Source organism: Mesocricetus auratus, unplaced genomic scaffold (genome assembly GCF_017639785.1).
Source record: "Mesocricetus auratus isolate SY011 unplaced genomic scaffold, BCM_Maur_2.0 Super-Scaffold_100015, whole genome shotgun sequence".
Taxonomy (NCBI): domain Eukaryota; kingdom Metazoa; phylum Chordata; class Mammalia; order Rodentia; family Cricetidae; genus Mesocricetus; species Mesocricetus auratus.
This window is the reverse complement of record NW_024429198.1, coordinates 3,508,332-3,533,102: the sequence shown is the minus strand read 5'-3', so window position 1 is coordinate 3,533,102 and position 24,771 is coordinate 3,508,332. Positions and strand designations below refer to the sequence as shown.

General features: G+C 42.3%; 1 long non-coding RNA gene across 3 annotated transcripts in view; it reads left to right on the top strand.

The window, feature by feature from the left end:
- Positions 1–22,867, top strand: part of LOC106021771 — a 40,365-nt gene extending 17,498 nt beyond the window's left edge. For 2 of the 3 annotated variants that reach the window (XR_005881655.1, XR_005881654.1), the window contains exons 2-4: positions 1,746–1,851; positions 3,938–4,127; positions 16,979–17,265. This is a non-coding gene — a long non-coding RNA (uncharacterized LOC106021771). Of the gene's footprint in view, positions 1–1,745; positions 1,852–3,937; positions 4,128–16,978; positions 17,266–21,526 lie in introns of those variants that run through there. The other variant, XR_001196944.3, reaches the window with a different exon arrangement.
- The last annotated feature ends 1,904 nt before the right edge of the window (positions 22,868–24,771 follow it).

The window sequence follows — 24,771 nt, the reverse complement described above, 5'->3', positions numbered from 1 at the left end:
GTGATTCTAAACAGCCAGTTCTTCCGGGTAAGTGATAGTTCCAGAAAAGATTTTACTTTTAAATCCTTTTTATTACTCTGTTTGGAATTAGACAATTCCTGTAAATTAAAGCAGTGCACCTTTGTTTCCCCATTTATGGGAAACTTGACTTTAAATGCACAAGCATCTCTGTAGTTATAAATAGGCACAGAAACACTGGAGTCTGCCCCTGACATCGTTGGAGCTAGTTTTGTCTTTCTTTTCCCTCCATTCAAGCACCTCTTACACCTCTTCTTCCTAAGGTCTATGATGCTTAGCATTTCTGCTGCTGTTTCTTGGTCTTGTCCCAAATTTTCACCCTCTCAGACTTAATTTCCCTGGGGTTTTCCTCCCTGATCGATTCAATAATGAGTTCCTCCAACGTCTGTCCCTGCTGCTCTGATGCCACTCTCTGCCTTTGCCATAGTGCAGGAATCCATTCTCTGGCCATCTTACTCAGCTGTCTCTGTCTCCTACTGCTCATTGCTCCTGAGCTATGGGGACCATATTCCAAGGTCATCATCACCTGGTGCCATACCTTCACCTCAGAGTTTCCCAAATGCAATTATTCCTTCTGCTATTACCAGAGTTTTACTAACAGTTGTGCCTCTTAAACAAAAGAATGGTCATTATCTCTAGGCCCTCCACTTCCATCATTCATAAGTGCCAATGTATGCCCAACAGCCTGTGTGCTCTTGGAAATATGAGCCATATGCCCTCGTGTTCAGTTACAGATGTCATTTTTATGGTGTCCTAAATAGAGTATCATGGTTACAAGGACAGACTGTGCTACCCATTCTGTTTGTGCCAGACTGCTCTCTCCACCACTTCTTATAGTGTGGCCTAGATTAATTAGTCAACTTCTAGCCAGGTATGGTGACTAGCCACCTATAATCTCAATATAGTCAGGCTTAGGCAGGAGGATGAAGTGATGGTTTGAATGAGAAGGGCCCCCATAGGCTCACAGATTAGAATGTTTGGTCACCAGGGGGTGGTGCTATTAGGTGTGGCCTTGTTGGAGGAAGTGTGTCACTCGGGCTGGGCTTTGGGGTTTCAGAAGCCCAAGTCAGGCTCAGTCTTCCTGTTGCCTGTGGATGCTGACGTAGAACTCTCAGCTACCATGTCTGCCTGTGCGCCACCATAAGGATAATGGACTAAGCCTCTGAAACTGTCAGGCAGCGCCAACTAAATGCTTTCCTTTAAGAAAAGAAAGTGGTCATGGTGTCTTCACAGCAATACAGCTGTGACTAAGACAGAAGACAAGTTTGAGGTTAGCCTGGGGTTACAGAATGAGACCTAATCTTGGGAATAAAAAAGAAAGAAAATTAGTCAATTTCTCTGTGCCTCAGTTTCCTTATCTCTTAAGGAATAAATCATGTGTCCATCAGAACTTGATGATAAGCCCCTATTGCTCAATGCAGCACCTGTGGTGGTGACAGAACATGAATAAAGTCGATACTGACCAGAAATCTTCCCCTCTGCTGGCCAGCTTTCATCGTACTAGAAGGTGCTGTGCAGGCTCCCAGAGTGAAGTGGGGTCTGTACTAGAAGGTGCTATGCAGACTGCTGGGTTGAGGTGGGGTTGGGGGAAGGGAATCATCAGTAGTCTTACCCAGCTGTGAACTCTGGGTACTGAAATAAAGACTGGTGTGGCAAGATATGTCTATAGAGGTAATAGTTGCATGAACCTTATGGATGTAACCAACTGCTCTCTGACTGAATTTAAGGCCCACTTCATGGGAGGAAGCACATGCCTGGCACTGCAAATGTGGTAAAGAACCCATGGTTGGGGATCTCTGAGGTCCCAGGGGCAAAACTACTACCGTTATTGTGGTAAGTGAACATTGTATCCAACTACCCTCTAATCTTTACCTTGAATCTAAATCTACCTTACCTCTAAATCTAAATCCACAGATTCAGAGAAGTCTCTGTGCACAGCAGATAGTGGTTAATGCAGAAACTTAGAACTGGTTAAAGTGCAGAGAATACGTATCAGTGGGGTGTTCGTTCATAAGTGGGACATCTACATCACATCTCTTTCCCAAGGCTCAGGACCACGGAGGAAGAGATAGTAGAAAGATGATATGAGCCAGATCTGAGAAGACCAGAGCACACATGACAGGACCACTGTACTCATGAACTGCTGTGGTTGCCTGCACATGATCAAGACAATCAATATTTTAGCATAGAAGAGGAAGTGGTTGAAGACAGGTGATAACTTCCGGGTGAGGGAGAAGTCCATTGTTTCCTTTGAGGGCATGGCTCCTAGTAGGTTGACCATGCTCCAGGGAGTGACCCTACACCCAGGGGCTTGTGTGCAGCACCAATTAGAGTTGATGAAGTTGATGGGTTATTTAAAAGAAAACCATGAAGTTATGAAGTTGTGGCATAGGTAGGGAGACAGAATGGATTTGAAAGGAGTTAGGGGGAAGAGCGCAGGATAAATGTAATCTAAACACAGTCTATTAAATTCTCAAAGAGTTACTAAAAATATTGAAAAGTAAAGGGAACATTACAATATCTACCTCAATGAGCTGTTGAGAGGATTGCTTTGGTAAACAAGTATGAAATGTCTGGCTACATAGTATGTGTGCAATATATAGTAGTTATTAATAATATAACAATGTTTAAGCTTATTCTACCATCCAGGTCTTTTTTCACTCCCGTTAGAGTTGTCTTCCAAAGACACAAACCCTGTCATGTCATTCCTTGGCTTCTGTAGCTTTCTACCATTTAAAGACGAAAGTGCAAGGTCTTCAGCAGGATCTTTAAGACCTTGTAACATTCAAGTCCCAGATTTATATCTGACTGCCTACTCACTGTACACCAAACTTATTCCCTGGCCCACAATCAGATTTCTCACTGTCTTCAGACACTCTTTGGCCTGCCCTAGCTTCGTGCCTTTGTACTTATTACATCTGCTTTAGTCAGCTTTCTTTTTTATTATTTTTTATTTAAATTAAAAACAACCTTACTTTACATACAAATCCCAGTTCTCTCTTCCTCCTGCCCTCCCATTCCTCTCACCACTCCCCATCCCATTCCCCATTTACTTCTCAAGGAGGGTGAGGCCTTCCATGGGGGATCATCAAAGTCTGTCACATCATTTGGGGCAGGCCTAGGCTCTCCCTTGTGTATCTAGGCTGAAAGAGTATCCCTCCATAGGGAATGGCCTCCTAAAACCCATTCATGCACTAGGGATAAATACTGGTTCCACTGCCAGAGGCCCCACAGACTCTTCCCCTAAGCCCCCACCCTGTGCCCAATAACACCCACATTCAGGGGGCCTGGTTTGATCTTATGCCGATTCCCCAGTTATCATTTAGTCAGCTTTCTTAAGGCATACTGCTATAACAACTATCCTCACTTCCCATGGATCTTCAGCAATATGGGTCTAGTTCCTACTGTATTAATTACACATCTGCAGGCTTGCCTTAGTTCTATTTCAGAGTCTTTATTCTGAAAGAAATAATGAGCCACTCCTTTCTGAAATGGACTTCTCCTATAGCAGAGAGGAAACAGTAACATTGGAAAGTCTAGATAGATTTTGACATTTTGCTTGGAAACCCACAAAACTCTTCTAGCTAATGCTTTCTTGTCCTAAGCAAATCACAGGACCAAGCCCGGCCTTGATCAGGGGTGGGAGTTCTAAACTTATCACAGAGAGGTGGAAGAAATAATTAGGGGCAGTAATGTAATAAGCTTCCCAAGTTCTCTGTTTGAAACGCCACCCATGTCCCTCCTCTGTTAGTTAGCACTAAGGTTTTACTCTTGGTCAGTAGGCAAAGTTATCTCACTCGTCTGCATTTGCTCAGGTTCTGGTCCCTCTTCTAATAAAGCGCTTATCACATTCTACTAAGAGTATCTGTTTACATCTCTCTTGCGGGCAAGGATCACATCTTGATTTCCCTCTTCTCAGTTCCAAGCATCTCAGAACATGTTGACAGAATGGATGAATAAAGCGGCTGGCTGGCTACTGTACCTGTCTAGGCAGGAAACACTTTCTGTATCAGCGGACTTTTGTGACACTGCACATCTTCATTCAGGCCCAGCAGAGATGCGAAAACTAGAAGAAGGCAGTTTGCATCTTTCTTTCCACACCACCAAATGTAAGTGTTGTTTTCTTGTTTTCCCTTAAGTCTGTTGCTATGTACCAAAAGCAAACACCTTGGAAAGGTACTGTTTATGCAAACAGCCCTGGGCTAGGTGTATACACTATTCAAACGAAGACAGATCATGCCTTTTACAAGGTTCATTCAAACTTGGCTATAAATCAGAGGATTTATGAAACAGACAAGACCATAAAAATTATCTTCATGAATCACCAGTATCTTGTTTGGGGAACTGTTTCTTGTTTGTTTGTTTTTGTTTTCCTAGCAAACACTACAGGGAACTGCTGAGGGGTTCGGCTTTGCATCCAATCTACTCCCAATTCATCTCCAGCAGGTCCTACATTCAGTCCCTGTCATTCCTCTGGGAACTGGCCCTGAACCTTCTGCTGGGTTTTCCTCTGAATGTCCTGCTCCGTTCACTATACAAAAATCTTTGTATCAGGCATTACCTCTCTGGTCCTTTTGTCATTGTGCCCCAACAGAGTACAGTCTCTTCACACAAACAATCCCAGACTTATGATTACTTGGTGAATATTTTTTTTTACATTATGATGATGTAAAAGTGATAATCATTCAGGAATAATCACACTCCAAATTTTGAATTTTTACTTGTTTCCCAGAAGAGAAATGTTCAGTACGGCGCTGTCACAATGCAGAACAGTGGTGGTGAACCACAATTCCCAAGTCCCAGTGGACCCCAAAGGTCAACAGCAGTGGTTCTACTGCATACTATATAACTAATGCACAATGTTGGAGAGTTACATGTGTTACCAACTTAATGTGGGCTTAGGAGGACATAACCCCATTGTGCACTTGGGATCACCTGTATTTGTTTATGTGTATGTTTTTTCTTAATGGAGCAAATGTCCACTGACACAAGACATTTCATCATCTAATTCTCTGCTCTTAGAGCTAGAAGCTAACATTGAAGTAATGTGCTCACTCAATTAATGCTTTACATCAAGCTGCTGTTATACTGAAGGCAAAGCTTGCAGTTGGCAAATTTGGTAGCCTGTAAGGACACAATTTAAAGCACATTTTGATCTGGCACATTTTTTTCCATGAGCAGTGGAGAATGGATTATTTATAGTGGTCTCTAAGTGAACTTTAATGGTTAAGTATAAGTTCCATACAAGAGTTTTGGGAAGTGAACCAGTTCTCCCAAAGATTTATTAAAGTATTTAAGAGGGGGAAAAAGTCCACACTGAAAGTTTATTGTGAAAAATCAAAAATAAATAAATCAGATTGCATGCAGTTAGAAAGCTCATGCAGTGCTAAAGAAAGGATTAGCACCATGAAGAGACAACATATTGACTAGGAAAATATTTGTACATTGCATTTCAATACAGAGTTAATATTGAACATTTACAAAGAACTCTTAAAATACAAAAGCAGAAAGAAAATCAATTAAAAGGCAAGCAAAGGACCTGAGCAGACAGTTCTACAAAGAAGATATAAAAATGGTAAGCATCATCAACATCATAGTCTTCATCAGAAAAAAATACAAATTCAAACTGCTCTGGGACACTGCTTTTACACTTGTTAGGAAGGCTCATGTCAACTGTTAGCAAAGATGAGAATAAAAGAAGAGCTGATGAACTGTGGGTGGGGATGCTCATTGGTTCAGTCACCATGTAAAATACTAGGTGAGGCCTAAAGAAATAAAAAAAAGGGACTAATGTGGCCCAGCAATGCCCCTTCTAAAGTGTGTAGAGTGATGACCTTGTGGATTCCTATGTTCATTACAGCATTATTCATATTAGCCAAGGCGTAAGAACAGTCAAAGTGTCCATAGACAAAGATAAAGAAACTGTGACATATATAAATATCATTTACCCTTTAGAGAGGAGATTTTATCATTTACGATGGCATAGATGGACCCGGATGACATTATGCTAAATGAAGGACACCAAACTGGAAAGAAAATATCACAAGGTCTCACATACACATGGAATCTGAGGTGTGAAGATCACATGCATACCGAGAAGATAGCACACCACTAGAATAGAATGAGGGACTAAGTAGAAGGAACTGGGAAAACATAGGTCAGCAGAAACAATGGAGCAGGCATAAGATGAACAAGTGTCAAGGGCTAATGTACAACATGAGAACTGTTGTTAATAAAGCATATTATACTTGAGAATCATAGTTAGTAAATAAGATTATATTACAGATTTTGTAAATAAGTAGATCTGAGCTGCTATCATCTCTCAAACAAAAACAACAATGTGAGATGATAAATATGTTAAATTTGTTTCATTGAAGTAACCATCTTAACATGTATATATCTCATATAACATCATGTTGCAAACCTCAAATATAAATAATGGAATTTATTTAAAAAAAGAAGAGATGACTACCTTTAAGAGAAACATTTTTTTTCAGGACAGACATAATGGTGCATGTCTGTAATCCCAGAACTCTGGAGGTAAAGGCCAGAGGATACAGAGTTCAAGATCACCTTCAGCTACATGTAGTCAGTTAGAAGTCTACCTGGGACTGTGTCTCAACAAATAAAACCAACCAAAACCTGACAGCAGCAAGAAACATTAGCAACATGTCACAAATACTGGATTTTAAAGGAAAAGTTACATTTAAATATTTGTTAATTGTTGGTGCAGAAAAGCAAACACATCCCTCAAACACAGAACTCAAGGAGAATTTTCAATTATATATCTGAGAAAAACTATTCCACATGCTGATCTAACCAGATCCTCTAAAAGAAATGAAGCCAAGTGCAGATTGCTCTATTTAATTATCTCAAGAAGGAAAATTTCAGTTTGGTAACTGTACTGCATGTTATGTAAGAGACCATGCGTATCAGAGAGAGAAAGGGTGAAAGAGGTTATAGTTAAAATAAACCTTCCAGATCCCTGGTTCACATGAGGGACATGGCCAGAATAAGCAAGGCTACTGGCTTTTGCCAGGGTCATGTTTGGAGGTTGTTTTCTATCATAGCCCTTGCTTTAAAAATCATAATTTAAGTGCATAAGGGCTCCCAACGTTCAATGATCTCCATGTGCTTCCCATTAGGGGCAGAAGAAGAAATGTTGTGGTGGCTCCTAAAAATTGGATAGGGATTTTCAGATCTTGTTCCAACTTGGCAGGAAGGCTGTGTGCCAACCTAGACATCAGGAAGGCCTGGGGACATGGTCACACAGAAAATCACTAAATTGATGTTCCATTCTCATCTTCCTGCATCTAGCTGGCCTTAGAATGACTGTCTGCTTTATTCAACGTAGCACCATATTGCCCATGGGATCTCTTGCTAGTTGATCCACTAAATTTGAAGTCCCCTGAAAGAGCTTGTCAGTTCTCTTTTTCATTCACCTCCTACCAAGATAGAATGTTTGATTCACCCAGTTCAATGAGTTCTCTTCCGGACCTTCCATCTGCAACCAGGAGCGTATGATAGCACCAAGTCAGCTATAGTATCACCATTGGTTATGCATCCAACACACCTCCCATTTTCTCACTAAGCATTTGTCTAGCTACATGTTTACTTCCTAAGCCACCATGATTCATATAGATATGTGCCTCTGGCTCTGGTTTAAGCCTTTGATTTCCTGTCTAAATGAGGCAGGATTATCTGGAGCAAATATCTGGAAGCATACTGAAAGACAGGACACCATGGAAGGCTCATGGAAGATTTCAGCATGATCTGTAACAATGGTCACAACCACCTCTCCCTTTTCAAAACAGTCCCTGCTTGCTGAAGCCATGGCTGTCTGCATGTTCTGCTATTTGTATCCACGCGGGACTATCTCATCCACCAAATCTGCTGAGGGAGGCTAAGTCAAGGACAGTCAGAGAAAAGCCGGGGTTGTCGACTACCAGAGTAAAGGAATAATAGTTTGGGAAAGGTAGAAGATGCTCATGTTTTCTTGTTTCTTAAATGCCTCATAATTACCTACTTCTCATGCAATTTTGGATGAGCTTCAGAAAATAGAGTTCAAACTAACATTATAACTTTGTTCTTTTGACTTATGAAAGTTCTTCCAACATTAAGAATTTTTAACCATTTACCTACCTCAGTTAGATTTTCAGTTTATTATTTAAGAGAATGTTCAGTCAGTTGGTGGTGGCTCACACCTTTAGTCTCAGCGTTCGGGAGATAGGCAGGCGGGTCTCTGTGAGTTTGAGGCCAGCCTGGTCTACAGAGCGAGTTCCAGGACAGATAGGGCTACACAGAGAAACCCTGTATCAAAAAACACAACAAACAAAAACTTATGGCCAGTCTAAGTAAATTACAAATCCGTTTCAAAATAAGAAGTCAGAGAGGGCGAGATGTGTAGCTCAGTGAAGTCAGAGTGCTGAGCGGCATGCACAGGGCTCTAGGTTCAGTTCCACTCCTATAAAACAAATCAATGAAAGAGGATACAGCTTGCTATACCAAGATTTGCATTACCTGGCTCCCATTATGAAAGTTTTACCCTAGAATTCTAGCTGGAGGCTACTTGCCTCTGGTTACTCAGGTAGAAGATTTAAGCAAGACTTTCAAGTGGGTTTTATAATTATCCTTTGCAAGTGGTACTTTATATAAAACGTCCACAATCATTTTCTAAGTGCTACCATGCAGGTTCCTATAGTCATAAGTCCTTATTTCTGTTAAAAATGGAGAAGCTCTCCAAAGTGGTAACATCTTACTGATGGATGGGTTATGGATGCTTGCTCCTGGCGCACAGCCAGGCCCCAGGCTCCTGCAAACATGCAATTACACTGGGCACATTGCATCAAAGCCATCCTCTGCGCTGGCTCCAATTTTAGACTGGGTACATTGTTTCATCTCCTCCTGCACCAGAATTCAAATAGTTCAGAAGAATTGGGTGCAAAGCAGTATATTCATCTGTCTTTAACATTCTCATTTAGAAACACATTCGCTAAACACTATAGAAAAGGAACAGATTCATCAGGTAAGCTTTTGTAGTATTGACAGCAGCCAGCATGCACTGAGTTATTTCTGAACTACCCTGCATGTTAGATCCTGATGAAAGAACTTCAAACATTTAGTGAGTTCTAGGATCACCCAGGGGCCAGACTCTGGGAACGTAGTCACAAAAAGACCTAGACTTCATGTCCCCTAGGGGAGCCCAGTCTCAACTAGTCGTAGATATTGAAGCCTTCATAGTCTGATGGGGTAAGTACCATTGTAACAGAGTAAGAGCTAATCAAAGGAACTTAGGTATATGTAGGAGACTCTGTCCTAGATGAGGATGGGAGAAAAGACCTAAGGAAAAGATGTTAACCCAGCTAGTATGAGTTGTAAAGGCAGCAGCTCAGGAGATGACTCAACTGATATTTTGCTTGCTAAGCAAGCATAAGGAAGTAAGTTGGGATCCCCAGTATTCATATGTAAAAAGTCAGGTGTTTCCAGGCAGGAATTTGTAACCCAAGCACTGGGGATAGGGTCAGAAACAGGCAGATTCCTGGCCATTGGTGAATCCATGGCCACCAGATTCTGTGGAAAATCTCTGTCTGAAAAAAGAAAACAAGGTAGACCATGATCCAGGAAGACTTCCTTTCAACGTCAGCCTCGGGCCTCTACACACATACACACACCCACATGAACACATGCATACACTACAGACATCATACATGTACAAAAAGTGCTGTCAGGCAAAGAGAAATCGGTACTGTACATAGTAAAAATCCTCATAGGCACAGGGGCAAGATGCTACTGGACATCATAGTGACAGGTAATGCCCCTGAAGGACTGAAGAGCTAAGAGAAGGGATGGGAGATAACACTGGGGAAGTAAGTGCAGATCAGGTCTTGGGCTTTATCTGAAGACAATGCAAAGCCATCAAAGTTGATGATGGCTGTGAGTACATGGGGAGAAAAAAATACAGATTTAAACCCAGATTTTGAGAAATTACGGAACTTTACATGAAACCACTTAAAAGTGACTGAAAATTTAAACTTAGGGGCCTGATTCGTTCTTACCATTTTCCTCTTAGTCCACACATATCCACCATCTTCTACTCTGAGCAGCTTCATGCCCCGAGGTCCCTTCTCACTACCACATCCATTGAAGGACTGTCCCAAAGCAAGAGTGGCTGTACCCACACTAGGGGTGGGGTTTCCAAGGATCTTGCTCTCCTTTGTAGTGGCCCTATAGAACTTGGAATCTATACCCTTGTGTGTGTGTGTGTGTGTGTAGGTGCACATGTGATTATGTTAGCCAGAAATTGATGTTGAGCATTTTCCTGTATTCATATTCTTTTTTTATTTCTTTTATTCCTTCCTTCTTTCTTTCTCTCCCTTCTCCCTCACTCCCTCCCTCTGTTCTCTCTCTCTCTCTCTCTCTCTCTCTCTCTCTCTCTCTCTCTCTCTCTCTCTTTCTTTCTTTCAATCATCTTTCACCGAACATCAAGCTCAACCATTCAGCAAGACTAGCTAGACAGGAAGCTCTAGGAATCTTCCTGCTTCTGCCTCCCCAGGGCTAGGATTATAGGGTCATGACAACACATCGTTTATGTGAGTGTTGAGTATGCAAACTCAGGTCCTTATAGTTGCATGGCAGGCATGTCACTGACTGAGCTATCTGTCCGTCTGAGGAAATCTGTGTTTCTGACCCATTCCAAATTTCTCAAGACTTGTTTTATTTTCATCTAAAGAAATACTGTATAAAAATGACATTTAAAAAAAAGTGACATTTCCTTGCAAGTGGGGGTTGTAAGGGAAGCTTTCTGCCTAAGAAATCCCTCTTGCCTGGTTGAATGCTGACAGTGTTAACCTGATGCCAGCATCTGGATATAGATGAGTAGACTGACGTTCTGAGGAATAAGACACTAGTCCAAAGTCACCCAGGTACAAAGTTCTAGGCCAGAGTGCAAGAATCTGTTCCCTAGGCTTCCCATTTAAGCAGTTTCTTCTGATTGAGTCCCTGATCCCAGAAAAAGGAAATAGAAAATACATTGACACATACCCATTGTACACAGGGATGGCTTTCAGGAAGACATGTTCATCCAGGCACACGTGTTTTGACCATATCCATCCCATGCCCTCCCCTTTGTAATCACGGCTTCACTAATCCCCTTCCTAGCCTCCGTCTCTGTTCTGTTTCCATGTCACATGCGCAAGCACATGCGTGTAATGACTTATGTATTTACATAAAACCTAGGATGTATAAATGAGAGAAAACATGCTATTTGTCTTTCTGAAAGTGGCTTATCTCAGTTAACAGGATCTCCAGTTCCGTCTGCTTTCCTGTAGATGGCAAATTATCCTTCTTCACAGCTGTGCTGTGCACATATGCCAAGCGTTTTCATCTGGGCTGATTTTCTAACTTGCCCACTGTTGACAGGGCCACAGGGAGCATAGCTGTGGGGGCTATCTCTACCATTCTGACCCAGATTTCCTTGGGTGTATTCCTGGGAGTGGTTACCTACCTCACTATTAAAAAGCCCCATAAAAGTCAATGTGTCTGAGAAAGGAAATTCATTTTTCAGATCCAACTAAACCCCATTTCTCTCCATTACTTTTTTTTTCATTATGTTTTCTACATCTGGTTAGAGCTTTAAAGATATTTAATTTTACTCAGATTTTAAAGAGTAAGAAACAAACTCCAGCAGAAGATCTGTATTCTAGTGTAACTTTAGATCCTTTGGATGTTTTAACGAAGCAGCTTTTAGACCTTGTCCTTTAAAAGTTATTAGATTTTTTTTGTGTTGTGTGTGAGGGGTCATGCCTTGGTACATGTGTGGAAGTCAGAGGGCAATTTTTGGGAGTTGGCTCTTTTCTTTCACTGTTCAGGGCCTGAACATCAAATGCTGCTCATCAGAATTGTCAGCAAATGCCTTTACATGCTGAACCATCTGACCAGTCTGGCTCTGGTCCTTTTGATACTCAGGAAAGAGTCACTCCCAACAGGACAAGAGGCACGCTGAGATCTGCTGATGAAAACTTGAAGTTTTTCCTTTAGAACTAGAAAGCAGTGCTTTAAGAAGCAATGCAAAAACTGGCTGGAGAAGGCACACCCTTGATCCCAGCACTTTGGAGGCAGAGGCAGGCAGATCTCTGTGAGTTTGAGGACAGCCTGGTCTACAGAGCGAGTTCTAAATGACCAGGGCTACACGGAGAAACTGTTTCAAAATACCAGAATCCTCCCCTCCCAAAGCACTGCAAAATGCTCTGAGATCTTTGTTTGCTTTTGAAGCCCCTATCTATCACTTCTAATGCATTTTTATGGTCTGTCCACAGGACAGGATGCTACCATCGAGGGACTCCCTAAACTTGACCTCAGTTTTGAAATTGTGTTCTTTGGAATGTTGGTTCTAGTGTTAACTTTTTCTCTCACTTTTTTTAGAGGTTAGCTTTTAATCTTGTTAGATCACATTTAAACAAGAAACAGCAATGAAATATAATTTCATTATATTTCAAAGAACTATAGACATGGTGACTGTCTCCTAACTGTAAAACACAATTAAATGGGTTAAAGTAATTCTGTATGTTAAAGATAATTCAATTTTACAATAGTCAGCTCTCAAATGACAAATTATTCAATTTCAAAAGGCCAAAAAATATCTGTTCCTGAAAATGCTATAAAATTCAAGTATGGTATTATTAAATTTTTAAAAAGTGAGGCCAGGGTTAAGCATAAGATTTCACAACCTTATTCCATTAAAGGATAGCATATGACAAATACTGAAGTAGAATTACCGCTGTATAAAATTTAATCCACAAGTTAGAGTAGGCCTTTCTAAGAGGCAAAGAGAGACAGTGTTGGAGGCAGGGGGGGGGTGGCAAGAGAGAGAGATAGAGTTCCTCTTTCTTCTGCAGTTCCCAAGAGGGAGGCAGACCCATCAGTTCATAAGGGAGTCTGCAGGGAGAGGAAAAGTCCCTTGCTAAACCTCTTAGATCAATTTGGAACTTGGAATGGACCAAGGTTTGAGAACAAGTGTTTTGGTGCATTTTCTTGGTACTGTGACAAATGCCCCACACTATCAAATTAAGGAGAGAAGATTTTGTTTTGCTTCATGGTTTGAGAGCATGGGCAGGCATGGCAGGAGTTCAAGACCACATCATATCTGCAGTCAGGAAGCAGAGAGAGATGAACACTGGTGCTAGCTTCCCTGCTCTGCCTCTTCTCTTCTCTTCTCTTCTCTTCTCTTCTCTTCTCTTCTCTTCTCTTCTCTTCTCTTCTCTGCTCTTCTCTTCTCTTCTTTCTCTTCTCTTCTTTCTCTTTTCTTCTCTTCTCTCTCTCCTCTCCTCTCCTTTCCTGTTTTCCTCTCTCCTCCTTTCTTCTTCCCCCACCCCATAACCCCATCCAGCACTACAGCAGAAGTAGTACTACCTTGGTACAGTATGGCTTACCTCTGTTAAACTTCTCTGGAAACAATTTCTAAGATATTCCTAAAAGATTGTGTCCTAGGTGATTAAAAATTAAGTCACAATGATGTTTAACTGCCATGTTAGGAGCAGAGAAATTGTCACTTTTCACAGTTTGGAAATTCTTTTAACTGGTCCTTTTCATATTTACCTTGTCAAATTCTCACAACCCCAGAAGGTTGCACTCATATTAATGATTTCTCAGATATTGGTGATTTTTTGGTGACACAATTCATCCATTAGTTTACCAGAGGTGACTTTGTGCATGCAGGATCTAGAATTAGTCTGAAAGACTTTCAGTGATTTTTTTCCTTCCTGTACTCAGAATACAAGGATGATTTTCAGACATTCATTTTCTATTTATGAGTTATGTGCATGTGAGAACAGATTTCCTTCTTTGACTGTTAGGCATGAGGCAGATCTTCCAGGGAACTTATTAACTGTGGAAGTTTGGGGAAGACTAGTCAGAGAGTGGAAAGGGTCTCACAGGTGAGAGAGGAAGTATGACAAGCTAACAGGGGGATGAGGAAGAGAAAACAGCTTGAAATACCACACATATCTCATTACCCTTTCTCCCACCCCACCCTTAAGATCTCTTCTTCCCTGTCAAGATCCCCTTTCTAGTTTCATAATCTAAACATACACACACACACACACACACACACGTGCACACAAGCACATGTACTCACCCACACATGCACACGTGCACACATGCACAAACATTCCAATCTAGGTTCTGCATAGAAAACATGCAGTATTTGTCTTTGTGAGTCCTGCTTATTTTGCCTCACATAATGCCCTCCAATTGCATCTATTTTTCTGCATGTGTCGAGATGTTATTTTTCTTTATGGCTGTATAAAATTCCATTGTGTATATGTATCATGTTTTCTTTATTCATTCATCTGTTGGTGGACACAAAGGCTGATTCCCTTTTTGAGTTATTGTGAATAGTTCATCAAATATTATTATTAATTAATAGCGACTATTAGTAATAAACATGGATGTACAGTGTGTCTGTGATAGGATTTAGAGTCTTTCTGCTATGTAACCAGGAATGGTACAGGTGGATCATGTGACAGTTCTGTTTTTTCAAGGAGCTGCCATATCGATTTCATTTTTGTCTACAACAACACATTCCCATCAGCAATAATTAAGTTCCTCCTTTTCTACCTCCTCACCAGCATTTGTTGGCTACTTTTTTCTTGGGGACAGCTATTCTGACTGGAGTAAGATAGAATTTCAAGGCAGTTCCTTTCGCATTTCCCTAATGGCTTAGGATATTGAACACTTTTCAAGTATTTTTGGCCATTTGTGCTCCTACTTTTAATGTTGTCTGTTTAGTCTGTTAAGCCATTTTATCGACTCATTTGTTGTTAGCTTTGCAGTTCTTTGTGTATTCTAAATGTTAACTGCTGTTACATGTGTAATTAGTAAGTAGGAAAGTGGAAAGGAGACATCTTGAAGGGGGAAGGAGACCAGCACAATGGATTCAGGAGAACAGGGGAGAATGGTGGAGGAGGAATGGTGGATAAGAACAAAGTCTATGTGAAAATGACACGAAGAAACCCCTTCTGATGTGCTACCTTAAAAAAACAATGGAAACAAATTCTCCTTGTGTTCTAGAGACCCATGCACCATTGTAAAAACAACTGGATGTCACCTTTTTAAGAAAGAGGAAAGTTGGGCATGGGGAGGCAAGTTATTTGTTGAAGGAGCCAAACTCAAACTCAGTGAACGTAAATGTCCAATATGTGTCATTCAAAGCTTTCTGCTTCATCCCTACTTTGTGCCAGGCCCTATGAGGACAGGAGTGCAAATGCTGAAAAAATGCTGAGATAATTCCTGTTTGTGTGGGAATCTCAACTCTATCAAAGACAAACAGTACTTGAAAGGTGATGGAAGATGACTAAATGTTTAACCTTCAGGGCCTCTGAAGGTTTCAATACACCCACCCCCAACTCCACCTCTGTATATGTGGAGTGGGTTGGGAACCTGCTCTGGGTTCATTTTATCTTCATGATAACACTGTTCTTATTTTACACAGGGGCAGGAGGGTCACGTCTTAGCAAAAGAAGAAGCCTGAGTAAGCAATAGGAGAAAGTTGTTCAAACCCTCCAAAGTCAGGAATCAGTTATTTCAGCTTGGCTGTCACATTTGGCTGCTCTTAGTGAATCATTCAGATAAAAAAGTTGAAGGGGCAGTCAGTGGCACAGTAAAAGGTGCAGAATGGTGCCTCCTTTAGCCCAGCTCATACTTCTGTGCACAGGTTTCCTACGGCTTGTGTAAGACAGAGAGCTGACAGCCCACATAGGCATGCTGGCCAGAGCCAGGCATGTGGACTTGGGCTGTGGACTCAAGTTATGCTTTAACTTCTTATTTGCTCTGTGGAATGGAGAGCTTGGCTTACCAACTGTGTTTATTTCTGTTCAAAGCTTTGGAAATAAAAGGTTTGTGCAGATGTTTCCAGGGCACCCTATAGACTCTTCACCAATGTCTGTGGTCAGGGTAGCCACCAGAGTCAGGAGCCATGACTCACTCTAAACTGGATGTTACTGCTTCTTAAAATATTGTTTTGGTCTTAGTCTCAGGAAAGTTGCTGTGTTCCTCAAAAACACTGCTAGGCAGGCAAAAGGGGTGGCGAGCGTGGGTGGGATTATGCGAGCTATTTTGTATGACCAAAGTTTGTTTTAATTAGTTTTGTTTAACTCATTATTTTTAACACTACCTCAGGAAAGTTCCAAAGTTGACTAAGTATATGTGTATTGTCAGAACTTTGCACTTTATAAAGGGTAAACCTGAGTCCCTGAATGATTAAGTAGCATAGTTATATAACTAGTGATATAGCATTTTGAATAGAAATGTTCAACAGAAGAAAACATAAGACAGGTGTAGAAAAGTAACTTCGACCTCACATATTAAAGAAATCTTATAAGACACATCACCATGGGTGAAATAGTAGTGTATGTACCCATTTGATACAGAAATGGAACATGGGAAATACTTTTACTGTAGAGTTGGGAGCAATTGTGTGTTTTCTAAATAGGAAAGATTTGAGGGAGATGGAGGAGATCAAATATGAAGGTTGGGGGAAAGTTTGTGAATTCTAACACTGTGAGGGGTATGGCATAGTTAAAATATTAACCTTGTCCAATAGAGCAGCTGTATGCTACATGAACTACTTAGATTCAAGTCATTACAATGAAATAGAACTTAGCAATTCAATTCCTATCATACAAGTCCTGTGTAGCTAGTGGCTGCTACACTGGGCTGTACAGATGTTGAAAAGATTCAGCCTTTAAGGGAGTCACCTGGGAGAGGCATTAGAGAGAAGTGGCACAGAATGACAAGCCGTGGGCGGGGTGCCTCCCAAATCACACGTTGGAATCCTAACTGCCAACGTGGGATGGTGTTGGGAGGTGTGGCCTCTGGGAGATGAGTAAGTGAGATGAAGGATTAGTTCCATCGGAAAAGAAACTTCAGAGAATACCCTCATTCCCTTTTCTATGATTTTTGACAGAGGGAGAAGATGACCATCTATGAATCTGGAAACAGGTCCCTTACCAGACACTGAACCTGCCTGGTGCCTTGATCTTGAGCCTCCAAGCTTCACAACTATGGTTATTGTGTAAGTCGTTAAGCTGATGTTTTTGTTGTACCAACTATTTCAGACTTGGACAGCAACGTTTAGCAAGAAAAGGCTGTACTTGGCAAAGGGGAGTAAGAGACTTGGGCTTCGCTGGATTTGATCCCTAGGAAGATCCCGAATTAGGTTGGACCGGGAATAAAGGCCTTGGCTATCTGTTATAAGCCTTTGTGCAAATCTTTAAAAGGATGCCCCTCTAGGCAGAAGCATCCCTGACATTTAGGCTGTAGATGCTCTTTAAAAAAAACACAGAAAGTGTACCTTTCTCAAAACAATGGAGACAGTACAAAGGTAAGTGGTTGTCAGGGTCTGTGGAGGAGAGAAGAAGGAAGAAGGAAGCGATGACTTAAGTGGAACAAGGGGGTCTTTAGGGCATCAATTATTCCTTGTGATTCAGTAATGGTACACACCTGCTATCATACATGCATCCAGACCCACAGAAGGTACATCACAGATGAATCCTAATGTGTACTGTGGTCATTATTTCCAAAAACCTCCCTAATACTGTCACCTGCAATGGCCTATCACACTAATGCAAGCTGTGAATAGTTAGAGGACACAGAGGTGGGGTGGAGGGCAGACATGTGGATCTTTCTACACTTTCTCTTTTTTTAAAGGCTAAAACTGCTCTAAGTAGTTATTAATCACAAATGGCTTAACAATTTTCCATCAAATACGTTCAGGCACTCAAAATTTACACATTTGCACAAACAGTAACATGACACCAAGATGTAGTAATTCGGTTTCGACTGATAACCTAACATTATTACTTACATTTGTGTAAATATTTGTCAGAGAAAAAAACCAACCTAAACAGTGTGCTTTGCTTCCAGGTGTCCACAGTGTCACTCACTCACCCTTGTGAGCAGAATGCATACTGGAATGTCATTCCCATTTTCTTCTTCCCCTGATCTCCCTGTGCACTGCACAGACTGTAAAACTGTACATAGACCCCCCCATATTACTACTGAAGGTCTCTACCCTAGTGCTGACAATCTCTGTGGGAGACCAAGGAATGACAAGAGAAAGGGGCTGCCTAACAACACTTAACCCACAAAGAATACTGTTCTGTGGGACAAAAAAAAAATGAGGAACTACTATCAGATCTCTAGAGATGCTCAAAACTGGCAAGAATTGTAAACAGAAGTTCAAAGGCAAACAGAAGCAAAGACCAGCATACCATACCTAGAAGGTCACATCTGTCAGGCTGAGTTCTCTGAGCTGGGATCTGACGTTGCTGGGGTCTCAGCCAGTCTGGTTCTGTGCAGCAAATGGGTAGGATCCTGCAGGCCAGGCAGGTTTGGGGAGAGGAGAAGGACTAGAGTAAGTTACAGGGGCAGCCTGTATATATGGCACAGTCCAGAAGCTGAAGGGAAAGAGGAGAAGAGAAACACATCCCAGCAATGACTGGAATGCATCAGCTATGCAAAACAAAACTCCTGGGAAAACCAAGCTGAGTCTTGGATTGTGGTTCAAGGAACAAGCCATGGGATAAAGAGCTTTGCCTTCCAGACCATCGGCTAGCACCCAGCCCAGGTTAGGAGTTAGCAATGTGTTTCAGATGTCATTGTGAAAGGAGTGGCTGGGGCCAGCGTAGCCTTCTAGTAATCCCAAAAAGAATCACCTGCCACAATAGGTAACCTTAGCAGCCTGCTTCACAGAACAAGTGGGAAGTGAGCTGTGAATTAGGATACCCTCTCAATGCCAGCCATGAGAGGGAGTCAATCCAGAAGGGTGCTGAAGTCAGATGGAAAATTTCTACTATATTCTGAATAGGCCAGGGCTTCCCAAGCTTGGTCTTTGACCACCTGTCTCTGAGTCATCTAGGCATCTGGTTACTCACACACATTGCTGAACTCCACCTTAGACCAAGTGAGCCTGCTTCTTCAGAATGGGGTTTGAATGAGGACCATGGGGGTCTGAGGACAATGGGGGTCAGAGGACTATGGGAGTTTGAGGACTATGGGAGCCTGGGGACTATGGAAGTCTTAAGATTATGGGAGTATGAGGACGATGGGAATCTGAGGACTATGGGAGTCTGAGGACGATGGGAATCTGAGGACGATGGGAATCTGAGGGCTATGGGAGTCTGAGAACCATGGGAGTCTGAGGACCATGGAAGTCTGAGGACTATGAGTCTGAGGATCATGGGAGTATAAGGACTATGGGCGTCTGAGGACTATGGGAGTCTGAGGACTATGGAGGTCTGAGGATTATGGGAGTATGAGGACCATGGGGGGGTCTGAGACCACGGCTGCTGTTAGCAAAGCCATTCTCTCTTTGGTTGGGAAAGAGTGTCAGTATCACCTAGAGGGCTCGGTCAAGCACACCTATCTCTCTGTGTTTCATTGTAACTAGCCTAGCAGGAATGAAGATATTCTAAACAGACACTCCTTCCCTACTTTTTGGTTATCACACCACTGAAACAATGGACTCTAAGAAACTGGAATCTCCCCCTACCCACCCACCCATGCCTCCCAGGAATCTCTTGTGTGGAGAAAGGAAGTCTAAAGCTTAGGATAGCCAGAGGGGAAACTTTCTCTCAGAAAGTGATTTACAAATTGTTTGAATACCTTGTGGAGGAGACAATGGGCCCATGGTAGATGGGACAGTATCTTGACTGGCTCTACTTAGCTATAACAATCCTGGTCCTCTACTCCAGAGTTTCCAACTCAGTACCTAGGGTAAGTTCTGAGGACCCTCATTTCTGAGGAGTTCCCTGGACTTACTGTTGACCCAGGAACACACTTTAGGAAACACTTGGTTTAAAATGCTTTTCTTTTCCAGGTAACGTCTTAAACGCTAACTTGCTCACACGCATCATCGAGTTGGCTCCCACCCACCCTGTTACTCAGATGACTAACAGCAATGACCTTTCTCTCACCTTGTTAGATAACTTGTCATTTTAAATGGACAGTACCTGAGGGAATTTCATCTTGCCAGGGTGAATTCATGTATATTGTTTTGGTTATAAATATTTACATTATATCAGCCCTGTCCTCTTGTTTGGCATTGACAGCAACCTGTCGTGTGACTTTCAGCTTCAAAAACTAAAACCCAGCCCTTCCTTTGCTTGCCCTAAGAGATAGTGTGCAGGGAAAAAATGCTTACTAAGAAAGAGGAACCTGTGGATATTCTGAAATTTAGAAAGTGTTATTTTGGGGAGGCATTCTGGGACAGGATGTCCCCACATCAGCTAGAGGAAGCCAAGCTTTTGATAAACACTATTTTGCCCTGCGCAGATCAAAGGGAACCATTTATTCAAGGAAGGGATGGAAGTATTTGATGAGGTCCTTCTGCAGACACCCTGTAAACAGGATAAACCCTATCAGTGAAAGCTTAACCCACAGCCAGGCCAGATCCCCAGGAACAATGGAGCAACCAGAACTGTGGGTGGCAAGGAAAGAGGGTCAGTCCTGACGAGATTTTTTTTCTGCCAAGGGAATGGCCGTAAACAGGATTAGTCCTAATGAGATTATAAACTTAGGACCAACAGGCCAGGGATGGAGACTTGAATGTTCTATAATGAAAAGACACAGAAAGAGCTTGTAGGGCAAGAGGATTGCAATGTAAGAGGTAAGGATTTTCCTACCTAACTTCCTTTCAGCCAGGGTTGCATTGCGTCTTAGATTAGTAGTTCTGAACCTGTGGGTCATGACCCCTTTGAAGATTGCACATTATGGTTCGTAATAGTAGCAACATGACAGCTATGAAGTAGCAAAGAAATAATTTTATGATTGGGGGTCACCAGATGAGGAACTAAAGGGTTGCAGCAGTAAGAAGGATGAGAACACTTCCTTGGATGAAAAGATGTTACAACTATTGCCTGATAGAAGTAGGAGACCAGGGCTTAAAGCATTCCATCAGGGTCACTGCAAAGCCTGGACACATTTTGTTTTTAGCAGGGTGGGGGGTAGTTGCTGCTGTCTCGGGGCATACAAGAGAAATATTCTTTCATAGCCTGGGACATTCCTGTTCAACAGATTTCTTCAGCATCTTTACCCCCTAGAGGGATGAAGAAGGAATCCAGCTAGAAAGTGATACATGACAAGTTGGGTACCTAGCACAGTAGTAGGTGGGTGGAAATAGGTCAATAATCCTTGGACTTCATTCTGAATGGATGTTACCAGGTCATAAATCCCAAGATGGTAAAAACTGGATCTTAGATTCAGGTGAAAAGAATAAAGAATATATGTATTAGCTACAACTATGCCGAAATACATAATATGACAGTTAGCTTTAATTATCTACTTGGCACAACCTAGAATTACTTGGGAATAGAGTCTCAACAATGGATTGTCTACTATGGCTATATCTGTAGGGGATATAGCCACAGGCTAAGGCTTCTCCTGACACTGACCAGGCAATGCTGCTTCTCCTCAGCTCATCTGGAATTGTCCTTGTTCAACACATTTATTACAGGATGATTGCTTGGAGTACCATACAGCTCACTCCTGGGGCATGAGGACCTACTCCTAGGACACAGGCTCGCACTCTGCTAAAGTAACCCACTTTCTTGTTCCTGGAGAACTCTTGAGCATGCATTTATTCTCAGTACAACTCTTAGTACATGCTGGACCCTTGTGAAGGATTCACCAAAAGCCTGAGAGAATGTCCCAGTCAAATCCAGTCCCTCTGGGTTATCTATTGATCCTGTCACATGAGAAAGAGTATGGATTCCAGAGGAGGAAGAATAGGACCTTTTTGTGCTCCTTTCCTTCTGGGTCTTGAAGCTCACCTTGACTAAGGCCAGACAAGAAGGAGTGGACAGGCATCCCCAGGACAGCACACTTTTCAAATGCTCCCTGGACAAAGAACAATGGAAGCAAAGGTGGCGTTAAGGCAGGCGGATCTCTGTGAGTTTGAGACCAGCCTGTACTACCAAGCGAGTTCCAGGACAGCCTCCAAAGCCACTGAGAAACCCTGTCTCGAAAAAAACCAAAAAAAAAAAAAAAAAAGCTGTCTCAGCACTTGATTACCATCATCATGTTTATGGAGCGAGATTTCCTACTGCTTTCTAACTGTAAGACTTCCACACTCATTGTGTGACTGCAATGTCTATTTAGCAAGCTTCCAGAGACTTCCACAATCCTGCGTCCACTAGGCCTATTGTGCCAATGTATGTCATTTAGAACTTTGCACAGTGTCAATTTGCACTTTGATCTTCTGTTTCCATTTAGGTATCTGTAGCTCTTGGGTTTTTTCAGTCTTCTTGAAGATGACTTTTGAACTCCTTGCTGACTTGTGTTCTTTGTTGAGTTCCCTCAAATTTTTGTCCTGTTTTCTCTTCATCCCTCACCTCCCCCCTTCCAATTTGTACATTGAACATCTCATCTGTGGTCTCAATTGTGGCCAGTATAAGGATAACCCCAAATCTAACATTCAACTCAAGAAATACTTCCTAGTTTTTTGGAGCTCAGTCCTTTGGAACTTGGAAAGAAACACGTTCCAAGCCACACTTGGACAAAGTAACAAAGGGCCCTGAGTTGATGTAAGATGCAAACATTAGTTGGTGTGAGAGGTAGCGTGGGAGGCCACAGGAGAAACTGAACTAAAACGTAAGTTACTGACTTGTGTTCTTCCTCTCTCCAATTCATGTGTAGGAACCAAACCCCTTTAGGCAGTGGCATTATGAACTGGGTGCTTTGGTATATGCTAGGATTGGATGCAACCATGAGGGAATCCCTCCTTTCTGCAAGCTCTATTCCCAGCCCTTATGACTTTTAGAAACAGCAGCCTGTGTTAAGATGAGGAAACAATCAAGCAGGATACAGTCTCTAAGGACTGGGGCCATCTGGGAAGGGCCAGGGGCCAGGTGCAGGGAGATCCACTGTCATCTCATGAACTCTCTCCCTGATTCTGATGGACGCAAGGCTCTTGCCTATGTCAGTGTACTCTTTATGGAGTCAGGCTTGATATGTACGTGCTGATTTCCAGACAGGTCTTCCATGAGGCTTTGCTGGATCCTTTCAGGGGAACTTCTGTTTTTTCCCTTGGATTTCGGTTGAGATTTGCTCTTGATAGTTCTGTACCTGACTCATTCTTTGCATTTCCATGGATAATCTCACCCAATGCTTGGGCTTGAGGTGGTCCTTTCAGACCGACAATTCACAAATCTGTATCTCCAGCCCTTCATACAGGAAAGTGCATCTATAGATGCACCCCAGATACCTAGCTCAAGTTGGGCTCTTCATACCAAGTCCTGCTGCTCTGCTCTCTCTGCTGGATGACAACACCGTTCTCCACTTTGTTATTCCAACATAAACCAAACTTTGGGGTCCTCTTAACTTCATCCACTTTCTTTTATCAGAAAGTCAATTTGCCTATGACAACTTGTAACTTGATCTCTCTACTGCCCATTTCTTCTTGCCTGTTGTCATCTCTAATCTAGACACAGCAGTGGTTTCCTACTCAGTCACTTATGTCCAGTGTTGCAGCCCCCAAGTTGGTCTTCCAAGCTGTTCTAGAATTTTCTTTCTCAAGGGAGAAGTTGAGAATCTTACTCCATGGCTCAGTGTCTTTTCATTGCCCATGACTAGATACAATTTAAGCACATGCTGGGCACACTATTTGGCTTCTGCCCCTTGGCATAAGTTGCTTGCTGATGCTTCCAAGTTCTCCCTCAGGCTTCACTACCCGTGGTCAGCTCCTGAGCAGACCAGCTCTACAACCACACCTTTTACCTGTGCAGTCACTCTTTACCCTGCCTCTTCCTTTATCCTGGACAACGGAAGTGGATGTTCCTCTTTCTCTCGGTGCACCCAGTAATTTACCAAGCACAGCTGAGTTCTTCCTATTTCATCTGAGGCTGCAGAGAAGCAGCAGAATGTAACCAGAGGCAACCCTGTGTGCTGAAACTCTGTGGAGGTTTTCTGTAGCTTCTGGGGCTGATCGATCACGGCTGCTTTCCAGAAACCAAAGGATGGTCTAGTTCCCATTTTGTTCACAGAGCCATGGGCAGGAGGGAAGAAACCTCTCTGAGGTATACACTCAGCACATTCCTCCTCAGAAAGCCAATTGTTTGAAAGATGATGGGCTGCGTTTCCAATTTTGCAGAGGTGGATTCTATATAAGAGTGACTGTCCTCATTTCATGGACTGGAATTCTGCCTTCATTCCACCATGGCTTTGTAATCTGGACAAATCATTTGTAAAATGGGTGTGATAACACCTCAGGCCATATCTCTTAGGATTCTTACGAGTCACTGTTTACTGTAGAATTTGAAAGAGTACCTGGCACGTGGCAAATATATGTAAGTGTCAGTGAAATCAATCAATCTACCAATGAATCTCTATTAGTTTTGGTGTTGGGGCAGAGCCAGGATCCTGGCCTAGATAATGTAGATAGTGCACCATCTGTGTATCTAGGGCATAAAAATTGCTGCCATTGCTGTTATGATTCTTACTTTCATATTTTTAAACTAACTTTTAAAATTAGGACACAAAGTGATGACTTCGTCTTGACATCTTCACACTTCTTATCGGTCCCCTCCCCCAATGCCCTCTCTCTTGTCCCCACCAGCTGGTTCCCTTTCTTCCTCCAGTTAACCCTAACTTCTGCTTTCCTAATGTAAACAATTCCATTGTGTTTTTATTTCTCACCTCCCTTATAGTCTCTTCCTCTGCCCTCACCCCTTTCTAGTCTATTGAACATTTATCCAAACCATT